The following is a 15,219-nucleotide window of genomic DNA, read 5'->3' as shown; positions in this document are numbered from 1 at the left end:
CTGGAATAACAAAAAACCCAGGATAGCTAAAGCTATCCTCAACAATAAAAGGACTTCAGGGGGAATCACTATCCCTGAACTCAAGCAGTATTACAGAGCAATAGTGATAAAAACTGCATGGAATTGGTACAGGGACAGACAGATAGACCAATGGAATAGAATTGAAGACCCATAAATGAACCCACACACCTATGGTCACTTGATTTTTGACAAAGGAGCCAAAACCATCCAATGGAAAAAAGATAGCATTTTCAGCAAATGGTGCTGGTTCAACTGGAGGGCAACATGTAGAAGAATGCAGATCGATCCATGCTTATCACCCTGTACAAAGCTTAAGTCCAAGTGGATCAAGGACCTCCACATCAAACCAGACACACTCAAACTAATAGAAGAAAAACTAGGGAAACATCTGGAACACATGGGCACTGGAAAAAATTTCCTGAACAAAACACCAATGGCTTATGCTCTAAGATCAAGAATCGACAAATGGGATCTCATAAAACTGCAATGCTTCTGTAAGGCAAAGGACACTGTGGTTAGGACAAAACGGCAACCAACAGATTGGGAAAAGATCTTTACCAATCCTACAACAGATAGAGGCCTTATATCCAAAATATACAAAGAACTCAAGAAGTTAGACCGCAGGGAAACAAATAACCCTATTAAAAATGGGGTTCAGAGCTAAACAAAGAATTCACAGCTGAGGAATGCCAAATGGCTGAGAAACACCTAAAGAAATGTTCAACATCTTTAGTCATAAGGGAAATGCAAATCAAAACAACCCTGAGATTACACCTCACACCAGTGCGATTGGCTAAGATCAAAAACTCAGGTGACAGCAGATGCTGGCGAGGATGTGGAGAAAGAGGAACACTCCTCCATTGTTGGTGGGATTGCAGACTGGTAAAACCATTCTGGAAATCAGTCTGGAGGTTCCTCAGAAAATTGGACATTGAACTGCCTGAGGATCCAGCTATACCTCTCTTGGGCATATACCCAAAAGATGCCTCAACATATAAAAGAGACACGTGCTCCACTATGTTCATCGCAGCCTTATTTATAATAGCCAGAAAATGGAAAGAACCCAGATGCCCTTCAACAGAGGAATGGATACAGAAAATGTGGTACATCTACACAATGGAATATTACTCAGGTATCAAGAACAACGAGTTTATGAAATTCGTAGGCAAATGGTTGGAACTGGAAAATATCATCCTGAGTGAGCTAACCCAATCACAGAAAGACATACATGGTATGCACTCATTGATAAGTGGCTATTAGCCCAAATGCTTGAATTACCCTAGATCCCTAGAACAAACGAAACTCAAGACGGATGATCAAAATGTGAATGCTTCACTCCTTCTTTAAATGAGGAAAAAGAATACCCTTGGCAGGGAAGAGAGAGGCAAAGATTAAAACAGAGACTTAAGGAACACCCATTTAGAGCCTGCCCCACATGTGGCCCATACATATACAGCCACCCAATTAGACAAGATGGATGAAGCAAAGAAGTGCAGACCGACAGGAGCCGGATGTAGATCGCTCCTGAGAGACACAGCCAGAATACAGCAAATACAGAGGCGAATGCCAGCAGCAAACCACTGAACTGAGAATAGGTCCCCTGTTGAAGGAATCAGAGAAAGAACTGGAAGAGCTTGAAGGGGCTCGAGATCCCAAAAGTACAACAATGCCAAGCAACCAGAGCTTCCAGGGACTTAGCCACTACCTAAAGACTATACATGGACTGACCCTGGACTCTGACCCCATAGGTAGCAATGAATATCCTAGTAAGAGCACCAGTGGAAGGGGAAGCCCTGGGTCCTGCTAAGACTGAACCCCCAGTGAACTAGTCTATGGGGGGAGGGCGGCAATGGGGGGAGGGTTGGGAGGGGAACACCCATAAGGAAGGGGAGGGGGGAGGGGGATGTTTGCCCGGAAACCGGGAAAGGGAATAACACTCGAAATGTATATAAGAAATACTCAAGTTAATAATAAAAAAAATAAAAAAATAAAATAAAATAGTCAAAAAAATAGAATTTTTTTTTGTCACTTGAATACATTTTTTTTCTCACAGTCTCTTCTTGCACCTGTGTGGAAATTTCCTGAGAGAAAAGATTAGGCTATCAAGCAAGCACAAGGGGAAGGGCAAAAGAACTATCCACTTATACCTATTTTAAAGAATAGCATCAACTTTAAATCTTAGTTTTTTATTTAATTTGGTCCAAACCAAAAAGTTTCTAGTAGCTATATGATATGCCTATGATATACATGCGAAGAAAAATTGTGGCCATGGAAGTAAACTTGTTTGTTTATTTTCTTGTATACTGGGTCACAGTTAATGCCAAGGAGAGTAGCACCTACTTTTGAGAAATCTATGCCTTTCCAAAATTGATATAACCATGTTTGTGAGGCCTGAACCCCACTCAAAGATCTATAGGCAACAAAGGAATATTGAGAGCAAGAGAAATAGTCTTCTCCAGGGAAGAGCACTCCAAATGGTTATTCAATAGGAAATGGTCAGTCCTGAAAACATACAAACAAGCAACATTATACAAACTGGAAAAAATATATATGCATATAGCAACAATAAGTGGAAAGCTTCTTGGAATATTTGCTTTGCTTTTTCTCAAGACTTTCCCTCCTGTGTATGCAAGCAATTGCTCACCTGGGAACATCCTTTTCTGTGCATTGATAGCTACTGTGTGCCTCCATCAATTTTATTGCATGCCATATAATTTACAATCATAAATTCATCTTCAGTTTGAGAGAAAAGGGAGAGAGAGAGAGAGAGAGAGAGAGAGAGAGAGAGAGAGAGAGAGAGATATTAATAAGAGAATGCTCTGTCCTTGTTGTGGAGGACTAATTTTCAGAGCTTCAGTTTTTATTACCCAAACCTAAATGTTATTAAAACTGCCCATGAGCAGTAAAGGGGGTCCAATACCCTCTTCTGGCCTTCTCAGGCCTCTCCACCCATGTGTATATATGCCCATTCATGTACAAGTACTTAAAAACAAATTAAACCTTTTAATAAGAGAGAAAAAGGGTGTGGCTTTAGATAGGTGAAAAAACGGGGAGGACGTGGGAGGAATTGAAGAATGGGAACCTGTAATCAGTATATATCGTATGAGATATTTTTCCAGTTAAAAGAAAAGACAGGAAATATTTTATTGCCAGAAAAATATGTGAATATACATAGTTTTTATTTTAGTGCAGTAAATAATTTTTTAAAAATGAAACTTTATTCACATCACCATGAATTTTTATCTAGTTATATACATTGAAATTATAATCATTACTGTTTTGTTTATGTAATACAAAATAAAGTTTGTCCGTTTCTACGCAAAGTTTGGTGAACATGAACATGCCAGATTATTGGGATATGACAGATAATAACTACTTGTCTGCATCAAATCATGCTAAATTCTGTGGCTGTGACATCCAAATAAAATGTATTTGTATTAGTTATATGAGATAACAAGGTATCAAGTCTTAAAATATTTACCTTTACAAAAATAACTATCTTGTAACTAAATAATGTTCACTTTTCACAACCTCACCTATGTAACTACAAAGATGATGGAAACATACTAATTGGTTCATACATGTAACCATGTAAGTTAACTAAATAATACATAAAACATAAGTGAATCTATCAGATTTCAAAGGAGTTCCATAATGCCTTAAATGTATATATAATTTCAGGTATTGCTCAAACTTAACAATTATATTATGCTATGTAACTGTTATGGTTAGAATGTGAAACATAATTTATACCTCATGTTGAATCCCTTACACACACACACACACACACACACACACACACACACACACACACACAGGAGGTTTTGATTTGGGAACTATGACTTATGGAACTGGACTAGTTAGAAGAAGGTCATTAGGGCAGTATTGAGAGTAATGTATACTTCTGGGTCCATCTAGACAATTATGCTATGTAGAAGATGTATGGAGATACAAACAAGCTGTGATATAAGCTCCTGACATCCAATCAAATCACTCTAACCACCATGCCTTTTCTACTTTGATGAACTGAGTTCTCTGAACTGTAATCCAAAAGAAGTTCATTGGCTCTCAGGGTGCTTCTGTCAGACATGCTGTTGTGGTGCCAAAACAAAACATTCATCAGACTAAAAACCTGCAAAACCATGAGGCTGAAAGGGACATTAGCTGAAAAACAGATGGTCAGGATGGCGGTGATAAAGTATTGTTGCATCAACGGGTCTTCATTAGAACAGTCAGACTGTTAAATTTGTGGAATTGATGATTGCTTCCATTGTAAAGTTAACCTGTGTACAGTTTTTAGTTTAAACAGGAAGGGGACAGATAGAGAGGAATTTTAATCCAGCAATGTGGATGCTCTGGCAAGTGATCACATCCAAAGACCTTCTAGGTCTATATGATCTGGCAGGAATGCAGCTATGCCCTGGATTATAGTGTTATCTGACTGAAATATAGACAGTACACACCTTTAATCCCTAATGATGAAAGTAAGGTTAGTTTGTAGAAGAAAGCAGTCCTATTTGAAAGTGACATCTAATTGAGGGACAGACAAATTGATGAATCAGAGACAGATTTGACAGAATGAGTCAGAAATAGGATAAACCCAACTCAAGCAAGAAAGTTACAGGGAAGAAATGCTACTTAAGAGCAGTGAGAGAAATAAGGAGAGAGGGTTGGTGGGGTTGGGTGCGTGTGTGTGGCAGCTTCATTGGGATACTTTTACAGAGAAGGGTTGTAGAAAGACAAAACTAGACACAAATGAAGGCAGAACAATCCAGAGAATAAGGAGGAGCCAGAAGATTAGAGTGTATTTCCAAAGCTAGTGTGAGGCCAGGCAGAACAATTGGAGAGGAAGCAAGAGAAGCCAAATTGAATCAATGAACTTGTAACATTACTTTGTATGGAGACTAGAAGCTTCCAGCCCTAGGCCTAGAGATAGTTAGAAGAGGGGAGGAAATGTTCTGGGCTCATCCCAAGCCTGTGTTCACACACCTTGGGTATGACTGTGACCTCAAACCTTCATCTCAGGAAATAAAAGCCACCTTTCCAGTGTCACCTTGGTTACTTACGAGGAAAGGACAATCTTGGGATGAGGCAAGAGAAAGTGACTTTAGTTTATCTTATATATTTATGCTACAAATTGGTAAATTTAAAACCTTAATTGTTTAAATGCTATTTCAAAATGTTTTGATTACTTGCGTCACTTCAAAAATGCCAAAAAAGAAAGAAAAAGTAACTATACATTTAAAAAGTACAGCTAAATTAGACCATTCAAAGCTCCAAATGACTTGTCACAATCATAACAAAACCAGTAGATTTTTATTCACAAATGTTATGTTAAAATGCAAAACAAAAATAAAGATTTAATTGGTCTGATCTGTACAGATAGTATGATGTTAAAGATAGGAATACAATTATTTCACTTCCAATTTGTTTTTGATTTACAATCATGGAAAAAACACTTTTTACAAGGAGAATAAATTGCACACATAAAATGGAAAGACTTAAACTCAAATTAAGATCAAACACAAGAAAAAAATCCTTGCTCATTAAAAACGTCATCCTTCTCTAATGGTATATTCAATCTCAGAAAACTGTAGAAGAGATATTCTATATCTGCCACTGGGTTTTTTATTTGTCAATCAATGGTTTCTAAGGAATATTATATCCTGTATAGATTAACCTTGATTAAACTCTTTTAAGTGTGTGTGTGTGTCATATAAAATATTAGAATTCTGTATGGGTTTTAAATATAATAGTATGAAACAAAATAAATGACTATTCTTTACTGCCTGTATAAAATACAAGTATCAGAGATAGCACAGTCCTGAATAAGAATCTCAAATAAAAGTATTTTGCTTGGTTGGATTAAGTTTTCTAAAATCTGGCTCCTCTATGGAGTAGGTATTTATTTGTTTGTTTGTTTGTTTGTTTGTTTTGTTGTTGTTATGTAATTCCAAACTGTACTCAAAGTTCACAACATCCCTGAAGTTAATCCTTATTCCTTCACTTGAATACACTATCACACTGATTTCTAAAACAAGGGACTAGATAAAATCAGAAAGCTTTAATATAGATTTCTAAGCTGTTCTTACAGCTACATCAGAAAAAGCCACTATGAACAAAATTTTAATGAGTATCTTTTAACTTTTACTAAAATGGGTTGATTGCATTAACAACATTGTTGAAGTTTTCTCTTTTCCTGTCTATTGTAATGCTAAGTGCAGGCCCCTAAGACCTGGAGTATCCATCTATCCCCTGTGACCTGGCCCCCAGTTAACTGTGATTGGTCAATAAAGATGCCAACAACCAGTAGCTGGGGAAAAACTACATACTGGGGTTTAGGTTTCCTGGGCTTCGGGTCAGAGAAGGAAGAAGAATGATCAGGATGGAGAAGAAGTCATCATAGGTTAGGTGACCCAACAAACCAGTGTTACTATGTGGGTTGGCCAATTGGAATTAAGAGCAATTCAAATGTAACATAATATGTAGTAATAACTCAGGGTTATCGATAGATCAAACAGCTTGAAGTTCCTCTCTCTCTCTCTCTCTCTCTCTCTCTCTCTCTCTCTCTCTCTGTGTGCTTCTCTGTCTCTATCTGTCTCTCTCTGTCTCTCTTTCTCTGTCTCTCTCTGTCTTTCTGTCTCTGTCTCTCTCTGTCTCTGTCTCTCTGTCTCTCTGTCTCTCTCTCTGTGTCTCTCTCTCAGTGTGTGTGTGCGCGCGTGTGTGTGTGTGTGTGTGTATGTGTATAATCTGGGAACTCAATAACCAAAGATGGGGTAGAAACCTTGGGCCAGGGTTTAATTATTTAATACAACACAATATTCTTGGGAAAATGCATTCATGTTTTCTATAAATACTAGCGTTCAGGTACTTGTGTTGTGAGTTCTTGTGCATAGTAAATCTTGTATTAAGTAGAAGAAAAGCACATTGGAGCCTTCGATAAGAATATGTTTGATGGTGTCAGTCTTTTATCCACAAGGTAATTGATCACGTGATTGCAATCTTTGCATTTTTCTTTATGCTTCATTGTAGCTTTGTAGCTTTAGCAGGTACCAAGAACAGTGTTTTATGTTTGAGCTCCATAAGCTTCCTATGAACTCAATAAATAATAAATTTCCTCCCTTTTCTCTTCTATCCTCCCTCAATGTGAAGAAGGAAAATGACAAGCATTGTAGAGAAAAACCTCAAATAACACAGGGACTCCCACATATAACCCTCCTTTTTAGAATTTTAATGGTTTGAAATTTTTTACCCTAATTTCAATATAACTTGCTTCTATCTTGGGTATATTTTAGGAAGACAGGATTTCCTAAGTCAGGACCATTTATAATTCTAATAAATGCCATTAGGTGAAGAATAATCATTTTGGTGCTTCATTCTTAAAATCTAATTTTCCTGAAATGCTAGTTGCATATACAATAAAGAAGACAGATTGGAATCTCAAGGAGCTCTATCTTCTAGAATTTTCAGTAAATTTGTTTGCCTTCTGCCTCTGTGGCAATACTATCACTATTTAACTAGACAGTGAATGCTTTGGTTTTTAGTCTGATGTGTGACGCTTACCTCAAGAGATCATTTGCTCTCGAGGTAGTGTCTTTTAAGTCTTAAATGTTTTCAGAAACCATGTATTATGTTTAATCAACAGATAGTATCATTGTACATGTTACAATATATACATACTGAATGGTTAGTGGTGTAAAGGGCGCAAGTGTACCAGACAGGAAAGTTGTTTGTTAATACCCGGGAAAGCTGATAATACAATGGCTCACTGTGACTGCTCTAGCTACTACATTGAGACTGCAGGGGAAAGGACCTGCAGATGGAACCTCCCATCTTAAAAGTCCACCCTTTCACTCTGTACAACCCCAAGCTCCTCAGGCATATGCACATAGTTTCAACCTCTGTGGAGAGAGCAATGTCTTTCACTGTTCTGGTTAAAGAGCAACATGAGGCCACAGAGGCCTATATTCTTTCTTAGACTTTCTTTTTTGCCTCTATCAATCCCAGTCTAAAACATGGCTCCTTATTAACCACGTAGCTGGCAATAACAAAGCACTTTGGTGTGCGGTATATTTGAAGAAGCAAACTAACAGTATTTAGGAAGAAACATTGAATGGCATTGAGAGATGGATATCCAAAGATCCAAAATAGTGAGTTGAAAATTCCTGAGAAAACAACCCAGCTTCTTATTCTCTTTCTTGGCTTCTGTGATGAACAGTCTTCATGCAGAATACCATTCTCAACTTTGATTTAAGGTATCTCTGTTAACTGTGCAGCAAATTCTACGGACATAACATATATTCCGTAGCATACTGTTTTGTCTCTGAAGAATCACATCGAAAGATATGGTACAGCCAGAACGCAGACATGCCCCTGATTAACATATGATCTGCCTGGCGTACAAGCCCTGCTTTAGTACACATCTTTGATCCTTAACAATGAAGGTAAGGTTAGTCTGTATAAGGAAGCATCCATGCTTGAGAGTAGTGTCTCATTGAAGGCCAAACAAAGTGACAAGTCATGTAACGATGTAACAGAATGGGTCAGAGATAGGATACACCCAAATTTCATGGTAACTGCATGAATAAGAAAGAGAGGCTAATTAAGAAAGTAAGAGAGAAAAAAGGTGATATATAATGGATAGTGTGTGTGTGTGTGTGTGTGTGTGTGTGTGTGTGTGTGTGTGTGTGGTAGTTATACAGGAAGAGTTTTACACAGACAAGTTACAAAGAGGACAAGCTAGATACAGTGAAGATAGAACTAATCAGAGATTGAGAAGGAGCCAGAAGATTAGAACATTTTGCCCAAGTTCCCATGATTCAAGGAAGAACAATTCAGTCAGAAGCCAAGAAAAGCTGAGTTGCTTCAGTAAGGATGAAAGATTAGATTATGAAATGGAACTCACCATAAATTATCTCTAAGTAGTATCTCTCCTGGCAGCTCTCTGATAGCTTCAAACTCTCTGGTTCCTAGCCACCTGGTAAAATCAGGGCTCTAGAAGTCCAGCATGGGCTGACCTAACATGGCTCCCTGCCATGGACTCTGCTTACACTCCCAACAACCCAGTGAAATCATGACTCAGTAAACTGTAATTTATCAATCAAATTTATATATTAAATTCTCAATCTACAATACATCCAAACAATAAGCTCACAACCAATTGATAAGGATATAAACCGCCCACCTAGGTAAGAAAAAAATTGCCTATAGATATTCATTTCCTAAGAAATAAACATAACTACTTAGGGTCATCCAAGACCACCTGGATCTGGGTCATTTGTCTCCATCTCCATCTTGATTCTCCTTCTTTCCCCTTCCTCCCGCCTTACAAAAGCTTTGTCCTCACCTTATTTTTTTTTTTTTACTGTCCAATCATGGCCTTAACCTAACATGTGTTAGCCATCACCTGCATATAGAAATCAACCTGCATTCATTCATTCATTCATTAATTCATTCAACACATATTAAATGTTTAGTACATATCAGGCAATTTCAATTTCCAGTCACGTGGGACCATGAATGGATGAAACAAAGACAGAACTCTGCCTGTAGACATATGGTTAGCAGGAGAACATCACTAAATATTTGCTTTTTGAAGAATTAATGATTCCCCTAGTGTGTTTACCTTCAGCACTTTCTTAGTTCTTCCATAGTATTGATTAAGGGCTTTTAATTTTTGTATTTTTATTCATACACCATCATCCAGCATGTTAGAATCTATCTGTAAAACTAGTATTTCCTTTCCAATATAAATTTGATATTTTCCAAAATTCAAAATTTGTCATCCAAAGAGATTATTAGTCACAAATTTTAGTCCCGTAGTTAGACTGGTAGTGAGATGGCAGCCTAAGTGTATCAAATTACATCCTATATGTGCTGTAAATAATTTATGCTTACAGAGTACTTTACAAACCCTTCTACATGTTTATATTATTTGTGGCTCATTTCTACCCTTGATCCTTATAACAATGCCAAGGTGTGACAAGGAAGAGTGATTCTGCCATGGGTAGTGTGAGCTTTGTCGTTTACTCTGTTGTTAAACCTGTATCAGTGTTTCACACCACAAGCATCCTCACGTCAGTAAAAAGTGTATCATATCTCCTCTCGATCTGCTCATACACATTTTTCTTTTTGCATGCTTAAATTTGTATTTAAAACTGACATCTCCATGTTTCTGCTTTCTGAATGAAATGCCATCATCTTTGTTTGACATGTTTTATAGAATAGTTCTATTTTTGAATCTCCACATCCTTATAATCCCCTTTCTACCTGCATACAACCAGGAAGCAAACACTGAATATAAATATTTTTTGTACTCTTTTGAGTATGCCCTTAGGATATATTACAAAAAGGGACACATTATATAAAATGAGATGAATATTTTATGTAGCTTTCAGGAAAACTAGGGAAAAAGTTCCAACCTCAACAGCATTTTGAATTCTCATTTTATACAAAACATATTTCCATAATATAATTTGGCCAAAACTTTGCTTATATAGTAGTTGAAAGAGAATCTTATTGCTTTAATTTGCAGTGCTGAGATGGACATTTTTGGATATGCTTTAAACAATTTGCATTATATAATTCTTTGGGAGATTTTCAGTCCCTCACTCAGTCTGCTTGGATTATATGGAACTCTTTCTTGCATTTCAGTTTCTGGAATGTTGGGATTATTAACACAGATGTGACCTACCATGCCTAGATGTGTGAGGAATGTGGTAGAATTTTCTTATTTATTTATTCTCTCATATAGCATCCTGACTGCAGTTTCTCCTTCATCCACATCTCTTCATCCTTCTCATCTGCCTCCTCTCTTTCACAATCCTTTCTTCCTCCGTCTCCCTTTAGGAAAGGGCAGGCTTCCCAGGGATGTTAACCAAACATGGCACATAATGTTGCAATAAAACTAGGCACTTCCTCTGATATTAAGACCATAAGAGGCAATGCAGTAGGATGAAAAGGGTCCCAGAAGCAAGCAAAAGAGTCAGAGATGTCCCCTAGTCGAAACTATAACATATATGTAGTAGGCCTAGGTCACAATAATGAAGGCTACCAAATTGCCAGTTCAGTCTCTGAGTCACTATCAATCCAAGTTATTTGAATCTGTAGGTTTTCTTGTGGCGTTCTTGATTCTTGTGGCTCCTACGATTCTTCCTTTTTATCTTCTGCAGGGTTCTCTGAGTTCCACCTAATGTTTTTCTGTGGGTCTCTGCATTGGTTTCCATCATTGTTGTATGAAGTCTCTAATGACAATGGGGCCAGATGCCAATCTGAGTATAGCAGAATATCATAGGAATAATTTCATTGCCTATTTTTTCCTTAAGAGTCATGTTTGGTTCTATCCAAGTTCTCTGGACTATTCGGCCCCTGGTTCCTGGTTCTCCAGGCAATGTCAGGGGTATCTGACCTCTTGTGGCATAGGTCTCAAACTGCACTAGTCATTGGTTAGCCACTCCCACAATTTCTATACCACCTTTACCCAAGGCAGGACAAATTGTAGGATTCAGTTTTTGTGTCTGGGTTGGTGTCCCAATCTCTCCACTGAAAGTCTTGTCTGCTTACAGGAAAAGGCCAGTTCAGGTTTTATGTCTCACATTACTAAGAGTTTTAGCAAGTCATTCTTGTAGACTCTTGGAAATTTCCATTGCACTAGGTTTCTACGTCACCCATGAAATGACCTAAATTCCAGTTGTCTCTAAGAACTCTCTTCTTCTATCTTTCTTACAGTTGATTTCTCCTTTCCTGTCCCTGCTTACCCCCAGCCTATCTGTAAAGTCTATTCTATCTTCCCTTCCCAGGGACATTCATGTATCCCTGCTTGAGCACTTCTTGTTACTTAGCTACTCAGGGTCTGTGGATTACAGCATGATAGCATGATTATTCTTTGATTTATAGCTAACTCCCACTTACAAGTGAATATGTATAGAATTTTCTAATGGATTCACGAATTTCTTTATATCAAGAAGAAGAGGATTCATTAAGTGTCGTTTGTTACAAATGTCCAAGTGTGTGTACATTAATGATAAAGTAATTTCAAATAGCAAAATCATACCCTTTTTATATTCATTTTTTAGTTCATGGAGTAAATATTAATAAGAATAAGTGAGATGAAAGTCTGTATTTTCAAACTTATGAACACTATAAATAAAGTGTATTCTTTGAAATTTAATACTATAAATATTTTACTTCACACTGTATAATAGCATTTTGTTTGCAAATTGTTGCAAGGGTAAAACCCTTTGACTTGAGTCTGAATGCGCTGATTGGGCTTTACTTTAAGCTCTACCCTGCAAATTTCCTGTTCAATTTCTGCTTGTTCCTCTGGTCACTGGAGAAGGAAGCTAGAACATTGTCAAGGAACTAAGATAGTTTTTGAAGCTTTAAAGTTCATGATCTAACACTTTTTCTAATTTTTGGTTCAAAAATCTCTCCTTATGTAGTTAGCTTGTCCTCACTATTGAATTATGATTTAATATTATATGTACTTTCAATCTCCTTTTCATGAATATTTCTTCAGTGATATATCCACATTAATTTAAGAATGACGAAAATTGAATTTTGACAAGTGAATGCCATTGACAGAAAACAAAACAAGCTTTTGCGTCAGATGTTAAAATTCAGGAAAATTGATTCATACAAATTATCAAAATAGGTCTCAAGGATATTTATGCAAATGATTCTTACAATACATAAGATCATTTTATCCCTGAGAATTTTAGGATGGATATTAAAAAGTAATGATCTAACTTTTGCAGTTTGTTTTCTTTAATTATCTATCTACCTATCTAACTGTCGCCTATAAATGATTGATGAAATCCTTCTATGTGGAAAAGGCTGGCCTCAAACTCTCCATGCAGTCCAGGATGGTCATATTACTCATGATCCCTCTGCTTTTCCATGCAACTGTTTAGATTACAATCATGTATCACTCTCTCTCGTTCTGGTCTCACTATTCTCCATGAAGAAGTGAAGGCATCATTGTGACCATCAGGAAAATATCATCTCTCCTAGAGCCCCTTCATATATGTCAATAAAATCTCCCCAATTATTTCCTTCATTTGAAAACCTATTCACTGATCATGTCTCCTACCACTTTTTCTCTTTTTCTTATGACATTTTGCAGGGCCAGTGTTGTACAGGAATTTCCTCCAAATTCAAACATTTTACCTTGGATGGAAGCTTGTCAAGACTTAGGAAGATATAAAGGGAAGCTCTCTGGGATTCTAGAAGTAAGCATCTTAGTCTTAGTGAGTCCTTTCTACTTTCTGTATTCTCAAGGCTCCTTCTTCCTTAAGGTTATTTAAGCAGTAAGAAGTGCCGAGGGTAAAAATTGGAAATAGTACTACCTGAGGACCCAGCTCAAAAGATGTTCCAACATACAGCAAGGACACATGTTCCACTATGTTCATAGCAGCCTTATTTATAATAGCCAGAAGCTGGAAAGAACCCAGATGTCCTTCAACAGAGGAATGGATACAGAAAATGTACATTCACACAATGGAATATTACTCAGTTGTTAAAAACAATGACTACATGAAATTCTTAGGCAAATGCATAGAACTAGAAATTATCATCCTGAGTGAAGTAATCCAATCACAAAACAGCATGCATGGTATGGACTCACTGACAAGTGGATATTAGGCCAAAAGCTTGGAATACCCAAGATACAATTCACAAACCACATGAAGCTCAAGAAGAAGGAAGACCAAAGTGTGGATACTTCAGACCTTTTTAGAAGGGAGAACAAAAATATTCACAGGAGGAAATATGGAGACAAAGTGTAGAGCAAAGACTGAAGGAAAGGTCATCCAGAGACTGACCCACTTGGGGGATCCATCCCATATACAGCCACCACACTGAGATAATATTGCTAATGCCAAGGAGTACATGTTGACAAGAGCCTGATATGCTATCTCCTGAGAGGCTCTGCCAGAGCCTGACAAATACAGAGGCGGATGCCCCCAGCCAACCATTGACCCGAGAACAGAGTCCCCAATGGAGGAGTTAGAGAAAGGACTAAAGGAGCTGAAGGGGTTTCCAACCCTATAAGAACAACAATATTAACCAACAAGACCCCCATAGTTCCCAGGGACTAAACAACCATCCCCAGAGTACACAGAGATGGACCAATGGCTCCAGCCACATATGTAGCAGAGGATGTCCTAGTCAGGCACTAATGGGAAGAGGAGCCCTGTAGAGGAATGTCAAGGTGGGAAGGAGGAAGTAAGTGGGTGGTTGTGTGAGTACCCTCATAGAGGCTGGGGGAGTGAGGATGGGATAGTGGGTTTCTGGATGAGAAACTGGGAAATCAGATAACACTTAAAATGTAAATTTTAAAAATCCAATAAAAGAAACAAAAAATTAAAAAAAAAAAGAAGTGCTGAGGGTGAAGAAACTATGTGTCCCATCAAGATACCTGCAAGACAAACACAGAGATGAGGGGTCTGGCTTCTGTGAGTTTTGGCTCATCCTGGGCTTTACTGATGTAGTTGCCCTTGAGTAATCCTTTCTCCTGTATGTGACCCCTTATCCACATTACTGTAAATAACCATGAATAATTTACTGGTTCACCATGTTTGGTGATATAATCCTTCTGATCTGTGGTTGGTGTTGTATCAAGAGTGAGTAGATATTTGCTTATATCTCCCAGGAATAGTGTCACAAAACACTCACCAGTGTCTATATCTAAAATACTTGAGTATAGTGTCACCCTTAGGTCTATAATAATTTCTTTCTGATTAGAAAATTCTTTCCCATATATGCATAGGCTGATCTCTTTATTTTAATAATCTACTTTTTATGATATATTAAAAGCAACCAAGTGCCCACAGAGGTATCCTATCCTAACTCAAGAAAGTTTTTATATGCTAAACAGCATTCTATAAATTATAGAGTCAACTATATTACGAAATTTGAATTGGGAGAATAACTGAGACTAAACTAGCTTTTCAGACTTAACTACAGTGATTCTTGCAGGCAGGAAGGGTATGGGATGGTGAAGAGAGAAATATAAAGAGATTGGCGAAGAGGACACTATTGCCTTTCAAAAGTTGAGGGTGGATCCACAAGCAAAGGTGAACTCCGGAAGGCATAAGTAGCAAGGAACCTTATTCTCTCATACAGTCAGCTGACACTTGTTATGTATTTCTGCCTCTAGAACAAAGAAAGAGTGGGATTTTACAACATACTATTTTTAAC

General features: G+C 37.6%; 1 long non-coding RNA gene across 2 annotated transcripts in view; it reads left to right on the top strand.

Annotated features, from left to right (window-relative positions):
• The window catches only part of LOC120095175 (uncharacterized), a 60,194-nt gene that overhangs the window by 17,592 nt on the left and 27,383 nt on the right, over positions 1 to 15,219 (top strand). For both annotated transcript variants that reach the window (XR_005490422.2, XR_005490423.2), the window contains exon 2: positions 13,145 to 13,250. This is a non-coding gene — a long non-coding RNA (uncharacterized LOC120095175). The remainder of the gene's footprint in view (positions 1 to 13,144; positions 13,251 to 15,219) is intronic.

This window comes from Rattus norvegicus, chromosome 10 (genome assembly GCF_036323735.1).
Source record: "Rattus norvegicus strain BN/NHsdMcwi chromosome 10, GRCr8, whole genome shotgun sequence".
NCBI lineage: Eukaryota > Metazoa > Chordata > Mammalia > Rodentia > Muridae > Rattus > Rattus norvegicus.
Note: the sequence above shows the minus strand (reverse complement) of the source record. Positions and strands in the feature narration are given on the sequence as shown.